Here is a 15,655-nt window from a genome sequence, read left to right on the forward strand (position 1 = left end):
TTTTCTATGTTCTGAAATAGTTTGAGTAGTACTGGTGTAAGCTCTTCTCTGAATGTTTTGTAGAATTCTCCAGTGAAGCCATCTGGGCCAGGGCTTTTTTTGTGGCAGTTTTTTAGTTACCTTTTCTATCTCTTCTCTTGTTATGGATATGTTCAGATTTTCAACTTCATTTTGTGTCAGTTTGGGTAGGTAGTGCGTTTCTAGAAATTTGTCTATTTCCTCTAGATTTTCCAATTTTTTGGAGTATAGTTTTTCATAATACTCTGTTATGATCCTTCTCATTTCAATTAGGTCTGTTGTAATGTCCCCCATTTGAGTTCTTATTTGGGTTATTTGCATCCTCTCCTGTTTTTCTTTTGTCTGTTTGGCTAGTGGTTTGTTGATTTTGTTGATCCTTTCAAAGAACCAACTTTTGGTTTTGTTGATCTATTGTTTCTCTATTCTCTATTTCATGTATTTCTGCTCTGATCTTTATTATTTCCTTTTTTCTGGTGGCAGTAGGCTTCTTTTGAGGTTCTCTTTCTATCTGTTCAAGCTGTGTAGCTAATGTATTGATTTTGTCCCTTTCTTCTTTTTTGATGTGTGCATCTATTGCATAAATTTACCTCTGAGCACTGCCTTTGTTGTGTCCCAAAGGTTTTGGTATGATGTGTTTTCATTTTTATTTGATTCTAGGAATTTTTTTATTCCATCTTTGATTTCTTCTATTACCCAGTAGTTTTTAAGCAGGGTGTTATTTAGTTTCCATGTAATTTTTTTTTTTAACTTGCTCTTCCTGTTGTTAATTTTTACTCTGATGGCATTGTGATCAGACAAGAGACTTTGTATTATCTCAACATTTTGGATCTTGTTGAGGATTCCTCTGTGACTTAAGATGTGGTCTATTCTGGAGAACTTTCCATGTGCATTGGAAAAGAATGTGCACTTTCCAGCTGCTGGACGGAGTGTTCTATATATGTCTATAGGTCAAGTTGGCTGATTGTGCCCTTTAGGTCTTCTGTATTTTTGCCAAGCTTCTCCCTAGATGCTCTGTCCTTTACTGAAAGTGAGTTCCACTATTACTGTGGAACTGTCAATTTTTCTTTCAGTGCTGTTAGAGTTTGTTTTATGTATTTGGGAGCCCTGTCATTGGGTGCGTAGATGTTTATTTTGGTTATGTCTTCATGATGGATTGTCCCCTTAATCATTATATAGTGTCCTTCTTTGTCTTTTATGGTGGATTTTGTTTTAAAGTCTATTTTATCTGAGATTAGTATTGCCACTCTTGCTCTTTTTTGGTAGTTGTTAGCTTGATATATTTTTTTTCCAACTTTTGATTTTTAATAAAGTTATGTCTTTGTTTCTAAGATGTGTCTCTTGTAGACAGCATATTGATAGATCCTGCTTCTTTATCCATTCTGTCACTCTCTGTCTCCTCATGAATGCATTGAGGCCATTTACATTCAGTGTAATTATTGATAGATGTGAGTTTATTCCTGTCATTTTGTAGTGATTTCTTTTGTGGCGCCGATGTTTTCTTTGTTCCTCTTACTCTTCTGTGCTGAATTCATTTTGTTTGTGGACTTTTTTTCCATTTTTTTGTTTTTGTAGGTTTTGTTTTTACTGAGACTTTATGTTTTTCTTCTTTATGAGTAGGTTTATTAACTTTCTTTGTGGTTACCATGAAATTTACCCTTATCTTTCTAAGTTTGAAGCAGTATATTATTACTTGGTATCACCTTGCCTTCCTCTCCATTAGAAGGTTCTATACCTACACCGTTTATTCCCTCTTTTATTGTTCTGATGTTGTTGCCATTTACAGATTAACTGCTCTGATTCCCTGTTGTATTTCTTTCGGTTTTGGATAGTCCTTGAGAGTTCATTTCCTAGATTGGTATCTGGCTGGTACGATTCTGCGTCCTAGATTCAGCCTGTGAGCTGAAGTTGTTTGTTCACAAACCGAAGGACTCCCTTTAATAATTCCTGTAAGTTTGGTTTGGTTTTTACATAATCCCTTAATTTCTGTTTATCTGGAAATGTCCTAATTTCACCATCATATTTGAACAAGAGTTTTGCAGGATATATTATTCTTGGCTGGCAATTTTTTCTTTCAAGATTTTATATATATCATCCCATTGCCTTCTTGCCTGCATGGTTTCTGCCGAATAATCTGAGCTTAGTCTTATTGTTTCTCCTCCGTATGTGACTTTTTGTTTTTCTTGAGGTGCTCTCAGGATTCTTTGTCTTTCATTTTGGTGAGTGTGATTATGATAGGCCTTGGTGATTTTCTTTTGGGGTCTATCCTATATGGGGTTTGTTAAGCTTCTTGGATGCCCAGCTTTTCATCTTTCATGATATTGGGGAAGTTTTCTGTTGGCAGTTCTTCAATGATCTTCTCTGTGTTTTCTGTTTTCTCCTCCTGTTCTGGAACTCCAATAACTCGAAAATTTTTGCTTTGGATTGTATCCCACATAATTCTCAGAGTCTCTTCATTTTCCTTCGTTCTTTATTCTGCGTTTTCCCCAGAGTTGTATCCAAGTGTTTGTCTTCAATTCCGCTGATCTGTCTTCCATTGTTTCAAACCTGCTCCTCAGCCCTTCTATGACACTGCCCATTTCTGAAATCTTGTTTATCTTTTGGATTTCTAATTGTTGTTTTTGTATGATTTCTAGCTGTGAATTTATTTAGGCATTTTTTCCTCATTATTTTCCTGAATTCTTCCATTTTTTTGGTCTGTATTTTCCATGAGTTTGTCTGCCTTTTCAATGAGCTTGTCTATTTTTTTTCCTCATTTTTGTCTGCTTTTTGCTTCAACTCTTGGATAATTCTGAGTATTAGAGATTTGAATTCCCTATCAGGTAGTTCTAGTGCCTTTTCTTCCACTGGAAAGTCATCTGGTGTTTTATTTTGGATGTCTATTGGAACCATCCTGTCCTGTTTTTTTAAATGTTTTGATACTGTCTGCTGTCTTTGGGGCATTCAGTAGTTATTTTTCTTGTTTATTGAGTGTAGATTTGTTTGTTTCATCCTTTTTTTTGTTTTATTTGGCTATGTCTGAGCAGGCGGGCTGTGTGTTCTTTGTTGTTTGCTCATCTGTGGGCATGATACTTTTTGCCTCCTTCTCCAATTGGCAGGGTCAGTTGCTCAGATATGGTACAGCAGGGCAGGTCTAGCTGAAGAGGAGTTGCTGGGATGGGTTGTTTGTGGTACTTACTGTGGCCACTGGGGAGGGCCAGTAATCAGTGCAGGGCAAGTTCCAGTAGGCCATGCCTGTGCTGCTTGGCGGTGTGATGTTAAGCACATGGCGCAGGTAGGCAGGATGGAGGCGGGAGATTGTGATGTGTGGAGCTAAGATGGTATGGGAGAAAGGAGAGGGGAACAGGAACCAAAAACATACAAACAAACAAAAAAGAGTGCTAGGGGAGCTTGCTGTTGGAGGGGAGAGATGAGAGACTATGAAACGGAGAAAAACAAAAAGGGGAAGAAGAAGGAAAAAAGAAAAGAATGAGTAAATAAAAATTAGAAAGTAAAAAGAACAGCAAAGCTCCCAGGGATTCCACCAGTGTGGCTACAAGGTCTGGGGAAGTTGTTCCCAGGTATTGAAGTACAGCCTGGCTAGAAGGCATAGAGGTGTTACCCAGCACCAGGTATTCAGGGGACAGGAAGAGAAGGAAGGTATAGAAAGATGAGAAACTGAGTATTGAAGAAAGACAAAAAGGGAAATGAAAACAAAATAAATTAAATAAAAAAAGAACAAGAAAAGCCCCTCAAAAAACAGAAAAAAAAAAAAAACACGAGAAAAGAAATGTTCTCAGGGATCCTTCTGCATGTCTGCACAAGCTGAGGGCGTAAGTCCCAAGCCGTGTAGCACTGCATGGCCAGAACGAGCTCCCAACTCGAGAAAAGAAAAAGAAAACAAACAAACAATTCAAAACAAACAAACAAAAGAGCCCCAGGATCCCACCAGCATGGCAGCATGGACCAGGAAGCAGTTCCACACTTGAACGGAGCTCCGCAGCCCCTTAGGAAGAAGCAAAGATGGCGCACGGAGCCAGGTATTTAAGAGAAAGGAGGAGGAGGTGGTGAGAGGTAAGGAAGAAATCAAAAGAAGCAGAAAAAAGCAACACCAGCAGCCAACAAATGGCTCTCAGGGAGTTGGCCAGTGCGGGTGGGTGGAATCCAAGCAGCCAGTGCTTCCCGGCAAAGAGACCGTGGCCATGGGAAGTAGAGGAGGCCGAGTGGGGGTGAAGAGGGGTGGGGGATGGGAAAACATATATCGTCAGTTACCGGTTGTTCTGTCTCCTGCTGGAGGATCCATGAAGCTGCTTTCTCGTACGCCTTATTTGCTGGTCTCTGATAGGATTCCAAGATGGCAGATCTGCGCTGCATTAGCTGATAGGGGACCTCTGCAAGAATCTCTCCTTACTCTCCGTTCTCTGTCAGTTTCTCACTCCGTTTGGTGCTTGGCCTAGTTCTTTATCTCTTCATTTGATGTTTTAGGGTTTCAGGATTGCTGTTTTCTCTGGCTTAGTTTTTCGGATCTTTGCTGTGGAGGGATGGTGTGGTGTTTCTGCCTAGAGCACCATGTTGCTGGAAGTCCGACATTGCTGCATATTTTTACCCTCCCTTTACTGAACATAAGATAATTTGGAATTGCTGAGGCAAAGATTTGGGATAATTCAATGAGAGATAGAGATGGAATGATGTAACTGGATCACATAGGGCAGGCATAGGAAACATGTGGCTTTGGGCTTCCACTCCCAGATATCCAAGTCATGGCAGGCCTCCCCAATCAATCACAACACTGTTTCTCATTGAATTCAGATGGACCTTTAGGTCCTCTTTCAACACAATGGTCCAGGCAGAGAGGCCAACATCCATCAGAGCTAGTGCACTAATTGAAACCTACTTGCCAATTTTGGTGCTGGGCTTTGAATGCCATAAGACAAAGTTTGGTCATTATTCCACTGGCAGCAGGAAGCCACTGATGGCTTTTGAGGGGGAAGACTGATGTACGGAGAACAATAAGTCTGGTAGAAATGTGAAAAATAGGCTGCAGGAATGAGAGACTGGAGGCAGGCAGATGAGTCAGACCATTGTTTCATAACTTTGATGGCTAGTAACATGGAGAAAAGGAAATATTAAGCTATACTACATGCTTACATTTTCTGAAGCATCTGTATCAAATGATACCAAGGTAACTATTTTTGAGTATCTTAATTCTGAGTATGTTTATGCATATGTATGCATTATTGTAAACTTAGGACATGTCATATTTTAACCCCAGTTTTAATTCTTATATATAAGAGAATTCAAGAAAATCATTCTCTTGTCCTTTTTAAAATTTTGTTCTGACTTACATCCTTAGGAAAACTGACAGCGAAATCTGATGAGAACAACTATAACAGAAATATTAGCAAAGTAGAGAGCAGAGAAAAATTTGGTTACAGGTTGCTGTGGGTTTTCCTCCCAATGTTTAAGATTAACTCAACCAGCCTGCTGCTCAGCATCAGAGCATTTCAATGCAGAGGGCTTTCCTTGGGCTTCCAAGTCAAGATAACTTTGTTTATGAAGACACCCACACCAGAGATGCCATTCACAGCATCAGAAGGGGTACCAAACTAGGAATCTAAAGGCATAGACTATACATTGTGAATTATGCATTAATTATTAACCTTTCTGAGTACATTTTCTTATTTGGAAAACAGGAGATTTGAAATAGACATTCTCTAAATACTCCTTTGATTCTAATTCTCTCTGATCTCTATGTGTCATTCCCTGACACTGCAGTGGGAGTGGCCACAGTAACAACTGAAAGAAAAAAGAATAAGCACCTTCTATGATGAAATAAGACCCTAAGAACCTATGAATCAAGAAGGTTCTTATCATTACTTTGCATTTAACAACATGGACTTAGCCCCAAACTTCTGGCCATGGAGTGTGAATTTCGATAAGACCCTGAAATATCTGGGGGTCATTCTGGGGTACTTAAATAATAATTTATATTCTGCATAAATAGTCTGTCCTTAGAGTGTGCCTATGCATCTCCTTATCCTATTGAAATCAGGAAGTGTTTGCCATAGGACCTCCAAATTGATGAATGATGAGGCCTTAAACAATTTTCCAACTCTTCTGTAGCTTGCAAAGCAGCTTATGTTTTATCCTGCATTGCTCTATCACAACAACCAAATCAGCACCATGTGGTGAATGAGACCCAGACTAGGGAACAGAGGGCCTGCCTTTGAGGACATCTGGAAGTCCTTTAACACATGCACTCTAACTGACTTGAGTGTATCATTTATAGTTGGTTGTGCGCCCATGTGCTGAAGGTACCACTACTGAGCTTTGACTGTATGCAATGGGCCTACTTAGCTGATAAGAAGCCTTTCTTGACCAAATAATGCTTTTATTTTATTTCTATCACTTCCATTTCTTGGAGTTTGGTTTCTTTTGGAATGTGTAATCTTTATGTAGTGAATGGCTCTGAATCCAAAAATTCAGGGCCAAATGGTGTCAAGGGTCCATGGTTGCAATATCTCAGAGGAAAACTAGAAATTGTCCCATGGCATCCGGGGTCATTCAATTTATTGAGGTTTACTAAATTTGGGAGAGGGTAAATCATGGAATACCTAAATGGGGCCTGGGCACCAGGAAACGTATTTAGTGTCCAACTATTTGTGGAAACTGTTGCATCAACTTGATGAACATTATCCCACTTTGTTGGAGCAGCTCATCAGTCTTTGCTCTCCAAAATTTGAAAAAGTACTTGATATGTTAACGGTACTATTAATGGCCATTGCACCATTAAAATATCCATAAAGACACACACACACACACCAAAAAGAAGACCAAAATTCATAACTATTGGAAAAATAAAGCTTAACAAGCAACATTTTTCCAGAACCCAAGATGATTCACCACTGTTGGAACTTAAGAAGCTAACACAACTGTTGGTCACCTTCCTTCAGTGCTTACTATTTCTGTGTAAAAATACTGCAGGAAATGCCTCAAATTAAGGTGGATGGAAAATATTTATTAGGTACTGTAGTAGGCTGAATAATAGATCCCAAAAACATCAGGTCCTAGTCACTGGAACCTGAAATATTACCTTATGGAAAAAGGGTTTTTACAGACGTGACTAAATTAATGATTTTAAAACAAGGAGATTATCCCGGATTATCCAAGAGAACCCTAAATGCAATTACAAATGTCTTTATGAGAGAGAGAGAGGGAGATTACACATACACACACAGAAGACAATGTGACCACAGAGGCAGAGATTGAAATGATGCAGCCAACTGGCCAAGGAATGCCACAGCTAACCATAAACTGGAAGAGACAAAGAACAGACTCTCCCCTAGAACCTCTGGAGGGAACTTGGTCCTGCCAACACTTTGATTCTGGGCCAGTGATACTGAATTAGAACTTCTGGTTTTCAGAATGGGAGAGAATAAATGTCCGTTGTTTTAGGTCACTAAGTTTGTGGTAATTTGTTACAGGCAGTTATAGGACACTAATAAAGATGTATTATCATGTGTTTGGCAACCAATGTCACAAAACAATACCTGCACTAATTGTTTAATAAGAAACTAATTTGCTCTGTAAACCTTCACTTAAAGCACAAATAAAAAAAAGATATATTAAAGAAGAACATTTATATCTAACAGGAAGTTGTTTTAAACTAAGGTTTGCATCCTCTGGAGGTACACAGACTTTCCAAGAGGCCAGGGAGAATTTTAAGCAAATCAATTTCCAGATCATCAATGTCCATATATACTCTTTCCTGAAACTGATCTGCCTGAAAATGTACCTGTGGTAGAGGTATCAGGTGGTTCTCATTTCTCACTTCCCCTTTCACGGTAACCTCCCACTTCAACAAGAAAGGCATACCTCTTATCCATTCTGAATCTTATCGTGCTATATTGCTATAGAGTGAGAAAAAGTCCCAGGGGACAGACAATTCAAAATGTTAGTGTCCGAGGAATGTCTTTGAACCAAGGCACCAGAAACTCATGAGCATGGAGTTTTCAGCTGTTCCCCTACTAGAATATTTCTATTAAAGTCAAAGCATGGTACTGGGTCCTACGTTGAGATATTCTCAATTCAGATATATCATAGATTGGAGCAGCAGAAGGGGTGGCAATTTTTTAATGACTTAGCCTTTTCTATCCTCTGACTATTATCAAAGCATACAGCACTCCTGAGGGAGACATTGGTGAGAGCAAAGCAAAGAACCTGTCAATATGAAATACTGAAGGAAGCGGAGTATTACTTTAACAAGGCCACAAATTCAGAGCAAGGATCCATGCCTTGTCTCTTTATGTATCTGTCATATGATTAGAATAGTCAGGATTCACACACACACACACACACACACACACACACACACACACCCGACAGGGAATGCCAGTCTACCAGACAGCTACAAGCACATCTCCATGCATTTTCAACATTCTCAGGAAAAACAAAGAGCTTGGTGAGTTGCATATTTCACATCATTTCAAGAAGGAGGAAGTAAAAACTTCCATGGTTTCTTTCAATAGCTCACTGTTAATAGGTTTGAGTAAAAGAAGCATATAAAGCCAGTCACAAAATGGTAAATATTGTATGATCTCACATGAAATGTCTAGAACAAGAATGTGTATAGAGATGAAAGTTTATTAGTGGTTATCAGAAGTGGGCAAGAGGGAGGGGGACAGGAGGCCACAGTGCTTAAGAGACACAGTACTCCTGTTAAGGGTGATAGACAAATTTGGGGACAGATATGGGTGATGGTAGAACAACATGAAAAATATTAATCACTGTCATTAAACTGCACATATGAAGATAGTTGAAACAGCAAATGTTTTGTTACATATATATTTACCACAATAAAAAATAAATTTAAGAAAGTAAGATAGAGTTTTTCTTTTCGTAATTTATTTGCTTAGGCTCATGAGAAAAATTATTTCATTAAACTTTTGCCAAAAGATCATTGGGTACTATAAATCTATATTTATTTTTTACTTGGCAAAAAGTCTTCTGCTGTGTTTCTCACCACATGCTTATTTATTCACTTTGATCACATACTTATGAAATCAGATTAGCATAATTAGAATATAAACGTAGCACCTCAAACTATCATTAGTATGCCTGCTATAAGCTCCTTGCTTACCAACAACCCCAAATCTTCTCTTCTTTTTTGTATTTAATTTCCACAACGTATATTCAACTCTTCTTTCAAAAAGAGAATATTAACGTATGGATTTAGGACAAAATATGCCAACACGCAATCTAGCACAAGATGCCCTAAAATTTATAAAATACCTTCATTTAATTTGAATTAGTTCTTCCTCATATATGATATAATATTTAATAATAATATTTATATATTATTCTAATTTTGTCAAATTATAGAAATTGTTTTCAACAATAAAATTAAATTACTAATCCATATATATTAATATTCAAGTGTCTGACTGCCATTTGTAATGACAATTTGAGATTACTTAGAAAAGGAAACTTTGGCATTAATAAATAGGTCACAGCCTATTACAGGGAAACAGTAAAGTGTGTAATTTCCAATTTCATGGGGGCATGTTTTAAGTCAGCTTCATTTAATTTTATTTCTATGAAAGGGTGCCTAGAAGTGGATGACTAATAAGTGAAATTAACGTCCACTTGATAAGCTTCAGTAAAGCCTTTCTACTTCCCCAAAATTAAGAAAGTGAACGACAAATGATTGGGTTAACAGTTTTTGTTTTGTTTTTTAAGTCATATGGCTTTCAATGCTTTGCTTTCAACAAAATTTAAGAAGGCCCTAATTGAGCTGTTAGCATATAAGAAATTAAAAATAATTTTTGATGAGAGAGCACGTGCGATTTTTTGTGTATTATTCAAAGAGTTAATGTAAGTGAATGGCACTTCTGCAGAAACAAAACTACTTCCATTTGCATCTATTTATATGAACAAAGTTTCTCAGCACTTAAATCTATAAAAACAAAAAAATAGAAGTGATGGTTTTCATACAATAAATATTATTCATACATAAATATTTAAGCCTAATTAAAAAAAAAAAACCATTGCCGTCTAGTCAATTCCAACTCATAGTGACCCTATAGGATAGAGTAGAATTGCCCTGTAGGGTTTCCAAGGAGAGCCTGGTGGATTTGAACTGCCATCCTTTTAGGTTAGCAGCTATAGCTCTTAACCACTATGCCAAGAGGGCTTCCAATTTTTAAAAAAGAACCCTGAGTTATCTCACTGGAAGATGTATTTCCAAGAAATATTACTTTTATGGGTAAAAATTATATATCAAAATTTAAAATATGTTTATCTTGCTTGAGCAATTGTTTTCTAATAATTACCATGATGATAACTCAATCCAGTAAGCCCCGTGCTAAACTTGCTTACTGGGTCATCTGTCCCTGTCAGGGATTGTAACTTTGAAATGAGGTTTTGATTCTGTAGGAAGGTGCTGTGGGGTTGGGAGAGAGATAGATGCCAGCCATACCTAGTGGCAGAATCTTTGATGTGGTGAAAAAAATGTGAGATTGTTCACTACAGATGATCTGGTAAGCTAGGTAAGTGCCGTGCTTACCTTGCCTATTGGATAACCTGCCCCTGGTGAAAATATACACAACAAAGCACACACCCATTTAACAATTTTTTTTACATCTACAGTTCATTGACGATGGCTACACACCTCACCATTCACCCTATCCCTGCCCACATTTTTTTCACCACCATCAGCTCAGACCCTCTGCCCCCCAGAGTAAATTTTTAACACTTAAAGACTTATAGTCAGAAGAAGGAAAGCAATGAATTCTAATTTATATACTTTTTTTTGCAAAGAGATATTACGGGGTGATTGATAAAAGACTTTCACTTTCATAAAAAATATATTACATTAGGCAACAACAAATGCACAAGAGAAGACAAGATAGATAATAGGGACCTCAGGAAAATTAAGTATTTATGTTCCTCAAAAGACTTTATCCAAAGAGTAAAGACAATCTACATACTGGGAAAAAAAATCTTTGGAAACTATATATCTGATAAGGGTCTAATACCCAAAATATATATAAAACTTCTATAACTTAACAACAAAAACACAACCAAATAAAAAAATAGGCAAAGGACATGAACAGACACTTTACCAAAGAGGATGTTCAAGTGACCAATAAGCACATGAAAAGATGCTCATCATCAATAGCTATTAAAAAAACCCATTGCTGTTAATTGATTCTGACTCATAGTGACCCTATAGGACAGAGCAGAACTGCCCCATAGGGTTTCCAAGGAGCAGCTGGCAGATTCAAACTGCTGACCTTTTGGTTAGCAGCCAAGCTCTTTACCACTGCACCACCAGGGCTATTAGAGAAATGCAAATCAAAACTACAGTGAGATACCACTACACCTCTACTAGAATGACAATGATAAAAAAAAAAAAAGAAAATAATAATGTTTGTGAAGATGTGGGGAGATCATTCCTGGTGGGAATGTAAAATGGTACAACCGCTGTGGAAAATAGTATGGCAATTGTCATGGATTGAATTATGTCCCCCCAGAAATGTGTGTATCAATTTCGCTGGGCCATGATTCCTGGTATTGTGTGATTCTCCCATGTGTGGTAAATCTGCCTCTATGATGTTAATGAGGCAGGATGGGCGGCAGTTGTGTTAGTGAGGCAGGACTCAATTTACAGGATTGGATTGTGTCCTGAGGCAATCTCTTGAGATATAAAAGACAGAAGTGAGCAGTGAGACAGGGGGACCTCATACCATCAAGAAAGCAGTGCTGGGAGCAGAGTGCATCCTTTGGACTGGGGTCCCTGCACCGAGAAGCTCCTAGTCTGGAGGAACACTGAAGAGAAGAAGGCCGACAAGGAGAAAAAGCCTTCTGCTGGAGCTCACACCCTGAATTTGGACTTTTAGCCTACTTCAACTGTGAGGAAATAAACTTCTCTCTGTTAAAACCATCCACTTGTGGAATTTCTGTTAGAGCAGCACTAGATGACTAAGACAGCAATTCTTCAAAAAATTAGAATTAGAACTACCACATATACCTAGGTATATACCCTAGTGTCTTAGGCTGGGTTCTCTAGTGAAGCAAAACCAGTCAAGCATCTATACATATAGATGGTGGGGGAGGGGAGTTATATCAAGGAAATGGCTGACTCGGTTATAGAGGCTGGAAAGTCCCAAGTCCATGGGTCACTCTAGAGGCTTCTCCTGATTGACGTAGCTGCACGGGCTGGCAAACCCAAGATCAGCAGGTCAGACAACAGGCCTCTGGCTCACAAGCTGCAGAGGCCAACAAATCCCAAGATCAGCCGATAAGCTGGCAGGCTGCTGACTCACAGACTGAGGAGGCTGATGAATCTCAAGATCAGCAGGTAAGCTCAAGTCCCAAGAACCGAAGGTCAGATAAACAGGAGCCAGGTGCAGGATCCAGAGCAATCAAAAGCCCATGAGTCTTGCCAGAAAGTCCACCTATACTGGATGCAGGTCACACCCCCAAGGAAATTTCCTTTCAACTGATTGGCTACTTACAGCAGATCCCATCATGGAGGTGATCACATTATATCAGATCTCATCACGGAGGTGACTACATCATCATACAACTCCCAAACTACATCACAACTGCAAAACCACTGAGAATCATGGCCCAGCCAAGCTGACACACAACCTTAACAATCACACCTAGGGACCTAAATGTAGTGACATAAATAGACATATGTAGACCAATGCTGATACCAGCACTATTCACAATAGCAAAAATATGGAAACAACCCAAGTGCCCATCAACAGATGAATGGATAAACAAAATGTGGTGCATACATACAATGGAATATTATTTTAAAAAAATGAAATCCTGATATATCCTATAACAGGGATGAAAGTCAAAGACTTTATGCTGAGTGAAATAAATCAATCACAAAAGGACAAATATTGTATGGTCTCACTTACATAAAATGAAAAGAATAGGAAAATATATAGAGATATAGTGGTTACTAGGGGTAGGAAGGGAGAGGGAGAGGAGGAATCGTTCTTCATGAAGTTGTGAATTTTTTAATATGGTGATGGGAAAATTGGCATTGACTAAGGGTAATGGTTATACAGCCTGATTAATGTAACTTATATCACTAAGCTGTACACCAAAAAAAAAAAAAGGTGAAATGGCAAATATAGTGTTATATATAACTTCACAACAACAGCAGCAAAAAAAAAAAGCTGCAGCTCCTGATACTATTAGGTATAATTAATTATCTCATAGGATTAGTTTTCTTGGTTCAAAGGTTTAGGGTCATTGTTTTGTAGGTTTATACAGTCAAATGGCCTAATACTATCTTGAGCTTCTGTTCTATCTCTTAGTTTCATGAGTAGTGCCTAGGGTCTTCAAAGCTTGTGAACAACCACCTAGATACAGCAATTGGCCTGTATTTGCCTGGAGCAGCAGAGGAAGAAGGAGACCCAGGAATTGGAGAAGGAAATGGACTGCAGCTCTAATTGCCTCTATAAACAACTATCTCTTTTGCCATGAGACAAGAATAAATGGATGATTCCTGGCTACCATTGCTGAACACTTTGATCAAGGACCCAATAGATAGATCCTGATCAAAAGGAGAAAAAATGTGGAACATAACTTCAAAATCTAATGAAAACCAGACTTATTGGATCCACTGAGACTAGGGGAACCATTGAAACTATTGCACGGAAATAATATTTAAGCCTTGAACCAAAAGTATCCAAAGAAGTCATCTTTGGACTAAAGAACAATTTAGCTCAATTAATAAAGAATATTGGCTAGACTTCCAGGCAACATAGCACTACAGACAGAAGCACCATGCTGTCCCTCCACAGCAAGGATTCGAAAAACTAAGTCAGAGACACATGTCAATCCTGAAACCCTAAGCATCAAATGAAGATATAAAGAACTCAGCCAAGCACCAAATGGAATAAGAAACTGACAGAGAACAGAGAGAGAGGAGAGATACATGCAGAGGTCCCCTATCAACCAACGTAGCATGGATCTGCCATCTTGGACTCCTAGCAGAGATTGGCGAACAGAGGGTACAAGAAAGCAGCTTCACAAAGCTTCCAGCAGGAGACAGAACAGCCAGTAACCAGTGATATACACTTTCCCACCCCTCACCCTTCTTCACCCCCACTCGGCCTCCTCTGCTTCCTGCGGCCACAGTCTCTTGGCCGGAAGAACTGGCTTCACCCCTGTGTCACTTGGATTCTACCCGCCTACACTGGCCAGCTCCCTGAGTGCCATTTGTTGGCTGCTGGTGTTGCTTTTTTCCACTTCCTTAAATTTCTTCCTTACCTCTCACCACCTCCCCCTCCTTTCTCTCAAATACCTGCCTCTGTGTGCCATCTTTCCTTCTTCCTGAGAGGCTGCAAAACACAGCTCGACTGTGAAACTGCTTCCCAGCCTGTGTCACCACGCTGGTGGGACCCCTGGGGGCTTTTGTTTGTTTGTTAGTTCTGATTTGTTCTGTTTTGATTTGTTTGTTTTCTTTTTATTTTCTCGGCTTGGGAGCCCCTTATAGCTGGGCAGTACTCCGCAGGTTGGGAGCTACTCCCTTATACTCCCTTACTCTGTGCACATGTGCAATGGCATCCTTGGGTACATTTCTTTTTCCTTGTTTTTTTTTTGGGGGGGTTGTTTTTTGGGTTTCTTTACTTTGTCTTCTTCTCTCTCTTTTTCTCTTTTTGTATTTCTTCATTTCTCAGTTTCTTGTCTCTCTACTTATCTTCTCTTCCTGTCTCCTGAATACCTGGCATTGTGTGACACTTCTACCCCTTCTGGCCAGGCTGTACTTCATGGCCTGGGAACAATTTCCCCCAGTCCTAGCAGCCACATCAGTGGAATCCCTGGGGGCTCTTTCTTTTTTTTTTATTTGTACTGTTTATTCACATTTTTGTCTTTTACCATTTTTCTTTTTGTTTTTCTCCATTTCTCAGTCTCTCATCTCTCCACTCCAATGGCAAGCTCGCTTAGCACTCTCTTCTCTTTGTTTCTCTGTTTGTGTGTATGTTTTAAGTTCCTGTTCCTCTCTCCTCTGTCTCCTCTTTCCCATACTCATCTTACCTCCACACATAACAATCTTCCCCCTTCTTCCTGCTACCTGCATCGTGCACTGAACATCACACCCCCTAGCAGCACAGGCACGGCCTACTGGAACCTGCCCTGCACTGATTCCCAGCCCACCCTGTTGGCCCTAGTACGTGCCACAAACAACCCACCACAGCCACTCCCCTTCAGCTGGACCTGCCCTGCTGTACCATACCTGAGGTGACTGACCCTGCCCATTGAACAAAGAGGTGAAAAATACCGTGCCCACAGATGAGCAAACAACAAAGAACGCACAGCCTGCCTGCTCAGACATAACCGAATAAAACAAAGAAGCAGGACGAAACAAACAAATCTACAAACAATAAGCTAGGAAAAAAACTACTGACTGCCCCGAAGACAGGAGACAATATCAAATATTTACAAAAAAGAGGACAGGATGGTTCGAGTAGGCATCCAAAATAAACCACCAGATGACTTTCCAGTAGAAGAAAAGGCACTAAAATTTCCTGATAGGGAATCCAAATCTCTAATATTCAGAGCTATCCAAGAGTTGAAGCAAAAAGCAGACAAAAATGAGGAAAAAATAGACAAATTCATGGAAAATACAGAC

The sequence above is a fragment of the Trichechus manatus genome, unplaced genomic scaffold (genome assembly GCF_000243295.1).
Source record: "Trichechus manatus latirostris isolate Lorelei unplaced genomic scaffold, TriManLat1.0 scaffold00040, whole genome shotgun sequence".
NCBI classification, from domain to species: Eukaryota; Metazoa; Chordata; class Mammalia; order Sirenia; family Trichechidae; genus Trichechus; species Trichechus manatus.